The following is an 8,880-nucleotide window of genomic DNA, read 5'->3' as shown; positions in this document are numbered from 1 at the left end:
GGTCCCTCTGCTGTAGGACTGCTGAGGTCCACTCCAGGCCCTGCTTGCCTGGGGATCACATGCAGCAGCTGCAGAACAGTAAGTGTTGCTGCCAGTTTCTTCTGCTATCTTTGTCCCTGAAGGAAAACCACCTGATGTCAGTCTGAGCTCTGATTTGGACTTAAGGGGGTCAGGAAGCTGCTTGAGGAGACAGTCTGTCCTTTATAGGAGCTCAAGGGCTGAGCTGTGAGCTCTGTTGTTCATTCAGAGTTGCTATGCAGGTACGTGTAAGTCTGCTGCAGCTGAACTCATAAATCCCCTTTTTGTCCCAGGGAGTTAGGGCTTTATTTATGAGTTTCTGTTGTGCTGCTGCCCTTTTTCAGGGCTGCCCTTCCCAGCGAGGAGGCAGCCTAGTCACTGTCTGCCTGCAGAGGCCGTGGGCTCCCCTCTAGCTGCCGTGTGAACTTCCCTGCAGTCCTGTTTATACGAGTGTAGTTAGAACTTCCTCGGCAATGATGGCCCACCTCTGTAATGGCTAACTCTCTCTGTAATGGCAAGCTGCCTAGCAATGGCAGACTACCTCCATAGTGGTGGAGTGCCTCAGTAATGGCGGACACCATTCCCCCACACAGCTGGACCCTCCTGGGTTCAGCTGTGCTTGCTGTGAAACTCTCAATCCAGAGTGTTTCAGATTCCTGTTTTTCTGTGGGGGTGGGACCAGCCGAGCCTGATCACCTGGCTCCCTGCCTCAGAGCCCTTTTTTTTTTTTGTCTCCCAGGTGTTCCAGTTGCCTGTTGTAAAGGCACCGGGATCTGTGTGATTTCCCATGTGGCGACCCACTGCACCAGCTGAAACAGCTGTGCTGAGATTCGTGGTGCTTTTTTGCCTGGGAATCTCCTGGCCTGGCTCCCTGTTTCAGTCCCCTTTTCTATGAGTTGAATGGGCTACTCCTTCTTCCCTGAGCTCCAATCAACAGCTAAAATGGTGCCCGGACCCGTGTATCTTGTACGGAGAACTGCTGCACCAGGGCATCAGCCAAAACAGCTGCTCTGGCTGAAACAGCCTTGCCAGCCCACCAGCTGAAACAGCTGCTCTGGCTGAAACAGCCGCGCCAGCCAAAACAGCCGCGCTGGCTACACGTGGGGCTCCTCCGGGGAGCCCTGGTCTGTGGGAATCTCCTGGTCTGTGGGCAATAAAATCCGTCTGAAAATGCTGTGTCTACTCACCCTCCACACTTTCGCTGGGAGCTGCAATCCTGAGCTGCTCCTAATCGGCCACCTTGGATCTGTCCCTCCCTTTGGTTCTTGATACAAGTAGCTCCTGCATGGCAGCTAGAGATACAGTTTACCACGTTTATTTTTCCACTTTCCTCTTCGTTTATTTCCAGTTCAAAATATTTAATCAATATGCTATTTTGATGTCTAATAGGACCTTCAAACATTATATACTGAAAACAGAACTCCTTAATTTTTCTATCAATTGTCTTTCCTCCAGACTTCTACATCCCAGCAAATAACATTATTTTTCATCTGCTTTCCCAAGTCCTTTCAATACTCCTCCAAAATGCATCTTAAATTGGCCCACTTAACTCTCCATTACCATCATTCTAACATCAGACCTTAGCATCTTTTATCTGGTTTGTTGCAATCCCTCCAAGTAGGCTCCTTATTCTATTCTTCTCTGATATATCCTCCACAAGCAGCCCAAATAAACATTTTAAATAAGAACCACATTATGTTACTTCCCTGCTTAATGCAGTTTAAAGCTGCTACATTGTTTTTAGTGTACAATTCAAACTCTTACGTGGGTCATAAAGTTCAGCATAATCAGAATCACATGTCTCTTCAATCTCAGCTTGCATCACCCTTCTCATCTCTCAGTCATACTGGCTGGCACCCCAGTTTTCAAACACTTTCGTTTACCCACAACTTGGAAAAGAAGTACGTTTGCATGCTGGAGAGTACAGGTAGGTTATCCCAAAGTTCTGATCACAGACACAGTGATGGTCACATCCTCTGTTCCCAGTTATCATGTCAGAGGATGTGACCCCAGCCCACAAGATGAGAAGAACTCTGGCTTGGCCAACTCTGGTTTTAAAGGTTGGAGAGATGTAGTTGCTCCTATTGTTGGAACAAATGAAAATGTTTCACAGATTATTAACTTTTAGCAGTTGAAGATTTTTAGATTGAAAGATTGCTGGGAAAGACAACACCATTTGATTAACAGTATGAACTTTTTCTTTGTAATGTTCAACTAGAGTATGAGTTGGCAAACATTTTTCCTAAAGCTCAACACAGTAAATATTTTAAGCTTTATGGAGTAGGTAGTATCTGTTGCAGCCACTCAACTCTAGTGCAAAATTGACCATTAAAAATATGTTAGTAAATGGGTGTGGCTATGTATGGATAAAACTTTATGAACACAGAAGTTTGGATTTCGTATAACTCTCCTCTGTCATGAAATATTACTCTTCTTTTGACATTTTTCCAATTATTCTAAAACAGCAAAAAACTGTTCTTATCTTGCAGGCCATATCAAACAGGTGCTGGGCCAAATCTGGACTCCCTGGGGCCACAGAGCTTCATCTGAACTAAGTAGAATACTTCTTTGGTTAGGTCTTCTGTAGTCTTTAAGGCTATGAGGTAGGCTGGAACAGGCTTGCTTTTCTCCTGGAACTCTGAAACTCTAACATATTCCAGGATAGTGGTGTTGTTGGCAATCTGTGGTACTAGTGTATCCCAGTGCATCTCAGAATGAGACCCCAGTCTTTAATTCAGACTGTAAAGTTACCACCCCAAGCCAGAGCCAAGAAAGTTTTCTCTGGTTGTCCACTTTTCCCCACCCTGAGTTAGCCAGAGGATGAGAGTACCGCCTTCTATCTACCCCCAGCTGACATAATTTTAGTTGAGAGTGAACAAGAAAACTTATTTGGGCAGTGTTTTCAACAAGACTGTAGGGAATGGAGAACCAGGGATTTCCTGTATTCTGCCTCCCATAACTATCTGGAGCTTAAGAAAATGTTGAAAGAAGCATTTTATAGCAAAAGGAGCATATTCTTGGGCCATATATAGGGTTGGCTTTAAAACTACCAGAATTACCTCTCATTGTGAATCCAGAGCAAATTGTGCCAGCCCTCTGAACTTCCATGTCTTTATGTCTGACGTGAGTGTAGTAATGCCCACCAAGGCTTCAAGGACCTTAGGTATAGTGTGAGCCAGGTTAATGACTTCACTCCATCTTGCAATAGGCATAATTATCAGTTGCCTAAATCTGCACAAAATACTATTCTTAAAAACAAATCAGACATAGTCTTTGTGTTCATAACAAAGAAGATAAAATTAAGTAAATATTAAGAATAAAATAAGAAGTGTTGTGACAGAAGAAAAATAGGCAGCTCTGAGAACATGTGCCAGGAAGGCCAACTGCTCTAAGGAGCCAGGGAAGGTGCTTAAGGTGAAGCCTTGAGAAAAAGAGGTAATTTAGTCTTGGCCCAGTGAGACAAGGGACATATGTGAGGTTGTGGGGGCCTTGGAACACTTAGCAAATATTCACATCTTACAATGTTTTCAGCATCTCCAGATCCAGCTTATATTTTTTAAGAGAGGAAGAAAGGGTAGGTTGTAATACTACTAAAACTAAAGTTAACCAGCCATGGGTTTCTGGGGGATTACTTCCTCTTTCTTCTAAAGTAGAATAAAATTAAGTTGTAGGGGGAAAAGAGCTTTGCTGTTTTCAGTAACAGGGAGAGGGTTAACATTTAGCTTGTCAAGGATTCATTTCCTTTAGGCTTCTAAAAAGTTTGCAATTCAGGAATATTGATCTCTCTAAAGTAGAATGTTGGCTTTTAGTAAGCAATAAAAGAAAAGCATAAACAATCTCTTACCTGCCAAAGAATTTTGTTTTATTATCTAAGCACCCCATGCCTCTGTGAAGGCTCCAGGCTGGGCCGTTCATCAGTGCCTCCAGCAGGAATAGTGAAATACTTGGGGGGAAGAAAGAAAAAACAACATGCCTTACCAATAAGGCATCGGAAATTTTTGATTTTTATTTTATGACTTCCAGTATTAATAATTCTAATTTTTCTAGCCAAATAAATTTGAAACAACAGAATATAATGTCTTTAGAAATAATTAATGTTAATATGTTCTAAATAATTTTACGTATTTATTCTCCTTTTTTTGCCACTTCTGTTACCTCCACCCTCAAAGAGAAGCAAACATGTGCCTTATTTGGTCATGTAGCCAGAGTCTCTTCCCTTAATCTCAATGCATTCGAGTAGCTTTCTAACATTTCTAATCACATTCATACTAAACCTTTAACCACCCAATTCACACTGTTTCTACATAACCTAGTGCTTCACCAACACTGATTTCCAGACCCTTAAGGAGTGATCTTGAATGATGATGAAATTATTTGAATGTTCATTTCACAAGATATAGAAGCATTTTTATAATGAATACCAGTTACATTAAGGCCAATCAATAAAATAAATAATAAACTAATGGAACATTCTAATGTAACCTCAAATCACTTGCTCTGATGTCATGTTGCATGTGTATTAAATCGTCATTTCTAAACTTGTGAAAAATCAAAATTTGAGGAGTGATTTTTAAATGCACAAAAGAAGACTGCCTTAGAAAGAAACAGATTCTTGGTTATTTCTGTTTTACAAATACCAAAAAGTTTACAAGCCCGTGTTTTAATCCCATTTTTCTCACACACAAGAAGAACCCAGGAGTAAAGTGAGCTGAATCAGCATCATTACTCAGCCTAGTTTTCAAATCCATGCTCTGTGATTAATGGGTGGTTTTCAGGTTATTTACAGTGTGATGGAAAGAAAACTGAGCAGGAAAGGAGTGGTAGTTTTTCTTAGTACAAGTCCTGCCTCTAAAATGCTGGGTATACTTGAGCTAGCCATTAATATGTTTAGATCTCAGTTTTCTTTCCACTTCATGATGACCATAGCAAATGTAACTGAATTCCCTAAGTGCTGTGAATATTAGTTGGTGCAAAAGTAATTGCTGTTTTTGCCATTAAAAGTAATGGTGAAACCAGCATTACTTTTGCATCAAAGTAATAACTTCCCAGAGCATCCTGACCACATGTTGCTAACTTTCTACAGATAATTTTTGGTGACCACTTTCCTTTTTGTTTGTTTGTTTGGGATTTTTCTTCTTTTTGTTGTTAGTTTTTGGGTTGTTTTTTTACTTTTTTGAGACAGGATCTCACTCTCTCTCCCAGGTGCAATCATAATTCACTGGGCTCAAGCAATCCTTTCACCTCAGCCTCCCAAGTAGCTGGGACTACAGGCCTGTGTTACCATGCCTGATTAATTTGTTTGCTTATCTTTTTTTAGAGCCAAGATTTCACCCTGTTGCCTTGGCTGGTCTCAAACTCCTGAACTCAAGCAGTCCACCTGCCTCAGCCTCCCAAAGTGTTAGGATTCCAGGCATGAGCCTCCATGCCCAGACTATGAGCACTGTTTCTGTGAAGAAAGATTACACTTGCAACTCCACAAGCAGAAGAGGATAGTAAATATAGAAGTCCCCTCTTCTCTGTGGTATCCATTACCTTCAGTTAACAGTAGACCAAAATCCACATATTCAGTACAATAACATATTTTGAGAGAGTGAGGGAGATCATATTTACATAACTTTAATTACAATATATTGTTGTAATTGCTCTAGTTTATTATTAGTTATTGTTAATCTCTTACCATGACTAATTTGTGAATCAAACTTCATCATAGGTATCTATGTATACTAAAAAACATAGTACATATGTGGTTTAGTACTATTTGTGGTTTCAGTCATCCACTGGGTGTCCTGAAACATGTTCTCCAAGGATAAAGGAGGAACTATTGTATATCAATTCATTTGGTTTCTACTCAAGTATATTGATAAGAGTTTTGGTGGCAGCAACAGTTGAAGTTATTAAATGAAATTAATGTTTATGAATTTATGTTGATCTTAGTGATTATTGTTGATCAAGAACTGAGAATATTTAAAGTGAAAATTAGAGATAAAACAAACTTTTGAAAGTCAAAATGTTGCATATATTCTCCCCACACTATAAAATTAAACACATGACAGGTAGATTAAAGCAATGAATGTAAAAAAATATAGAAAACTAGAAATAGCAGAAGCAAATGTATTTTTTTATTTCATAAATAGAAAATTTTGGGATTGGGGGAAGATGGCCGGCTAGGAACAGCTCGGGATTGCAGCTCCCAGTGAAAGTGCAGAGGGTGAGTGGACACTGCATTTCCAGACGGATTTTTATTGCCCAGAGACCAGGAGATTCCCAGGCGGAGGAGCCCCACTGGTCGCCAGCGCGGCTGTTTCAGCTAAGAGGTCAGTGTGCCCTCTTAGCTGGTGATTGGAGCCCTGAGATGGCAGAGTCACCCGGTCATCTGAAATAGCGAGCCAGACCAGGAGATCCTAGGCAAAAAAACCATCAGGAATCTCAGCACCACTGTTTCAGCCAGCTCAGTGAGTCGCGGCACAGGAGATCCCGGTGCCTTCTCAATAGGCAACTGGAACACTGGGAGAGTTGACCGTTCAACAACAACAACAACAAAAGACTCTGAGTCAGGGAGCCAGGTGATCAGGCTCTGCTCGTCCCACCCCACCCCCAACAACAACAACAAAAAAAAGCAGTAATTGAAAACGCTCTGGGTTGAGAGTTTCACAGCAAGCACAGCTGAAACTGGGACGGTCCGGCTCTGTGGGGGAGGGGCGTCCGCCATAACTGAGACACTCCACCAATACAGAGGCAGTCTCACCATCGCTGAGGCAGCCCGCCACTGCTGAGGCAACCCGTCATTGCTGAGGCAACCTGCCACTACAGAGATAGTCCACCATAACAGGAGCAGGCCACCATTGCCAAGGCAGGTCTAACTACACCCATATAAACAGGACCACAGGGAAGATAACATGGCAGCTGGGCGGAGCCCACAGCAGCTCAGCAAAGCCTCTGCAGGCAGAGAGTGACTAGGCTGCCTCCTCGCTGGGCAGGGCAGCCCTGAAAGAAAAAAAAAAAGGCAACAGCACAATGGAAACTCATATATAAAGCCGTAACTCCCTGGGACAGAGCATCTGGGGAAAAAAAAAAAAAAAAAAAGGGAGTTTACGAGTTCTGCTGCAGCAGACCTAAACGTACCTGCCCAGGAACTCCCAATGAACAACAGAGTTCACAGCTCAAGACTTCAGCTCCAATAAAGGACAGACTGTCTGCTCAAGCAGCTCCCTGACCTCTGTATATCCAAAGAGTCACCTCATAAAGGAGAGAACAGACTGACATTTGGCAGGCATCCTTCTGGGACAAAGATAGAAGAAGAGGAAACTGGTAGCAGCCCTTACCGTTCTGCAGCTGCTGCAGGTGGTCCCTCGGCAAGTAGGGCCTAGAGTGGACCTCAGCAGTCCTACAGCAGAGGGGCCAGACTGTAAGAAGGAAAGCTAAGAAAAAGAAGTAACTTCAGCATCCACAAACTGGAAGTTCACTCAGAGACCCAATCTGAAAGTCAGTAACTACAAAGGCAAAAGGGGGATAAACCCACAAAGATGTAAAGAAACCATCGCAAAAAGGATGAAAACACCCGAAACCAGAACACCTCTCCTCCTAAAAGGGATCATAAATCCTCACCAGCAAGGGAACAAGGCTGGGTGGAGAAGCAGTGTAATGAAATGACAGAATCAGGCTTCAGAAGGTGCATAATAAGAAATTTCTGTGAGCTAAAAGAACATGTTCTAACCCAATGCAAAGAAACTAAGAACGTTGAAAAAAGATTTGATGAAATACTAAAGAGAATGGACAACATAGAGAGGAATATAAGTGAATTGATGGAGCTGAAAAACACAACACAAGAGCTTCACGAAGAATAAACAAGTTTCAACAGCAGAATTGACCAAGCAGAAGAAAGGATATCAGAGGTTGAAGATCAACTCAATCAAATAAAATGAGAAGGCAAGATTAGAGGAAAAAGTGTAAAAATGAATGATCAAAGTCTCCAAGAAATGTGGGACTATGTGAAAAGACCTAATCTACGTTTGATAGGTGTACCTGAATGTGATGAAGAGAATGAATCCAAGCTGGAAAATACTCTTCAGGATATTATACAGGAAAACTTCCTCAACCTAGCAAGGCAGGCCAATATTTAAGTACACGTAATACAGAGAACACCACAAAGATATTCGTCAAGAAGAGCAACCACAGGGCACATAATCATCAGGTTCACCAGGGTTGAAATGAAGGAGAAAATACTAAGGGCAGCCAGAGAGAAAGGTCGGGTTACCAACAAAGGGAAGCCCATCAGACTCACAGCAGATCTCTCATCAGAAGCCCTACAAGCCAGAAGAGAGTGGGGGCCAATATTCAACATCCTTAAAGAAAAGAACTTTCAACCCAGAATCTCCTATCCAGCCAAACTAAGCTTCATAAGTGAAGGAAAAATAAAATCCTTTGCGAACAAGCAGGTACTCAGAGATTTCATCACCACCAGATCTGCTTTACAAGAGCTCCTGAAAGATGTTCTACACATATAAAGGAACAACCAGTACCAGCCACTCCAAAAACATACCAAATGGTAAAGAGCATCAACACAATCAAGAATCTGCATCAACTAATGAACAAAACTGCCAGCTAGCATCAAAATGGCAGTATCAAATTCGCACATAACAATGTTATCCCTAAATGTAAATGGACTAAATGCCCCAATCAAAAGACACAGACTGGCAAATTGGATAAAAAGCCAAAACCCATCAGTGTGCTGTAACCAGGAAACCCATCTTACATGCAAGGATACACAAAGGCTCAAAATAAAGGGATGGAGAGCAAAAAAAAAGCAGGAGTTGCAATTCTCATCTCTGATAAAATAGACTTTAAAGCAACAAAGATCAAAAG

At 41.9% G+C, this 8,880-nt stretch overlaps 1 long non-coding RNA gene across 1 annotated transcript in view; it reads left to right on the top strand.

Annotated features, from left to right (window-relative positions):
• The first annotated feature begins 2,244 nt into the window (after positions 1-2,244).
• LOC119466937 overlaps positions 2,245-8,880 on the top strand; it is a 22,670-nt gene continuing 16,034 nt past the window's right edge. Inside the window, exons 1-2 of the long non-coding RNA XR_005195449.1 lie at positions 2,245-2,298; positions 2,508-2,594. This is a non-coding gene — a long non-coding RNA (uncharacterized LOC119466937). The remainder of the gene's footprint in view (positions 2,299-2,507; positions 2,595-8,880) is intronic.

This window comes from Cebus imitator, unplaced genomic scaffold, assembly GCF_001604975.1.
Source record: "Cebus imitator isolate Cc_AM_T3 unplaced genomic scaffold, Cebus_imitator-1.0 Scaffold242, whole genome shotgun sequence".
Lineage (NCBI taxonomy): Eukaryota > Metazoa > Chordata > Mammalia > Primates > Cebidae > Cebus > Cebus imitator.
Note: the sequence above shows the minus strand (reverse complement) of the source record. Positions and strands in the feature narration are given on the sequence as shown.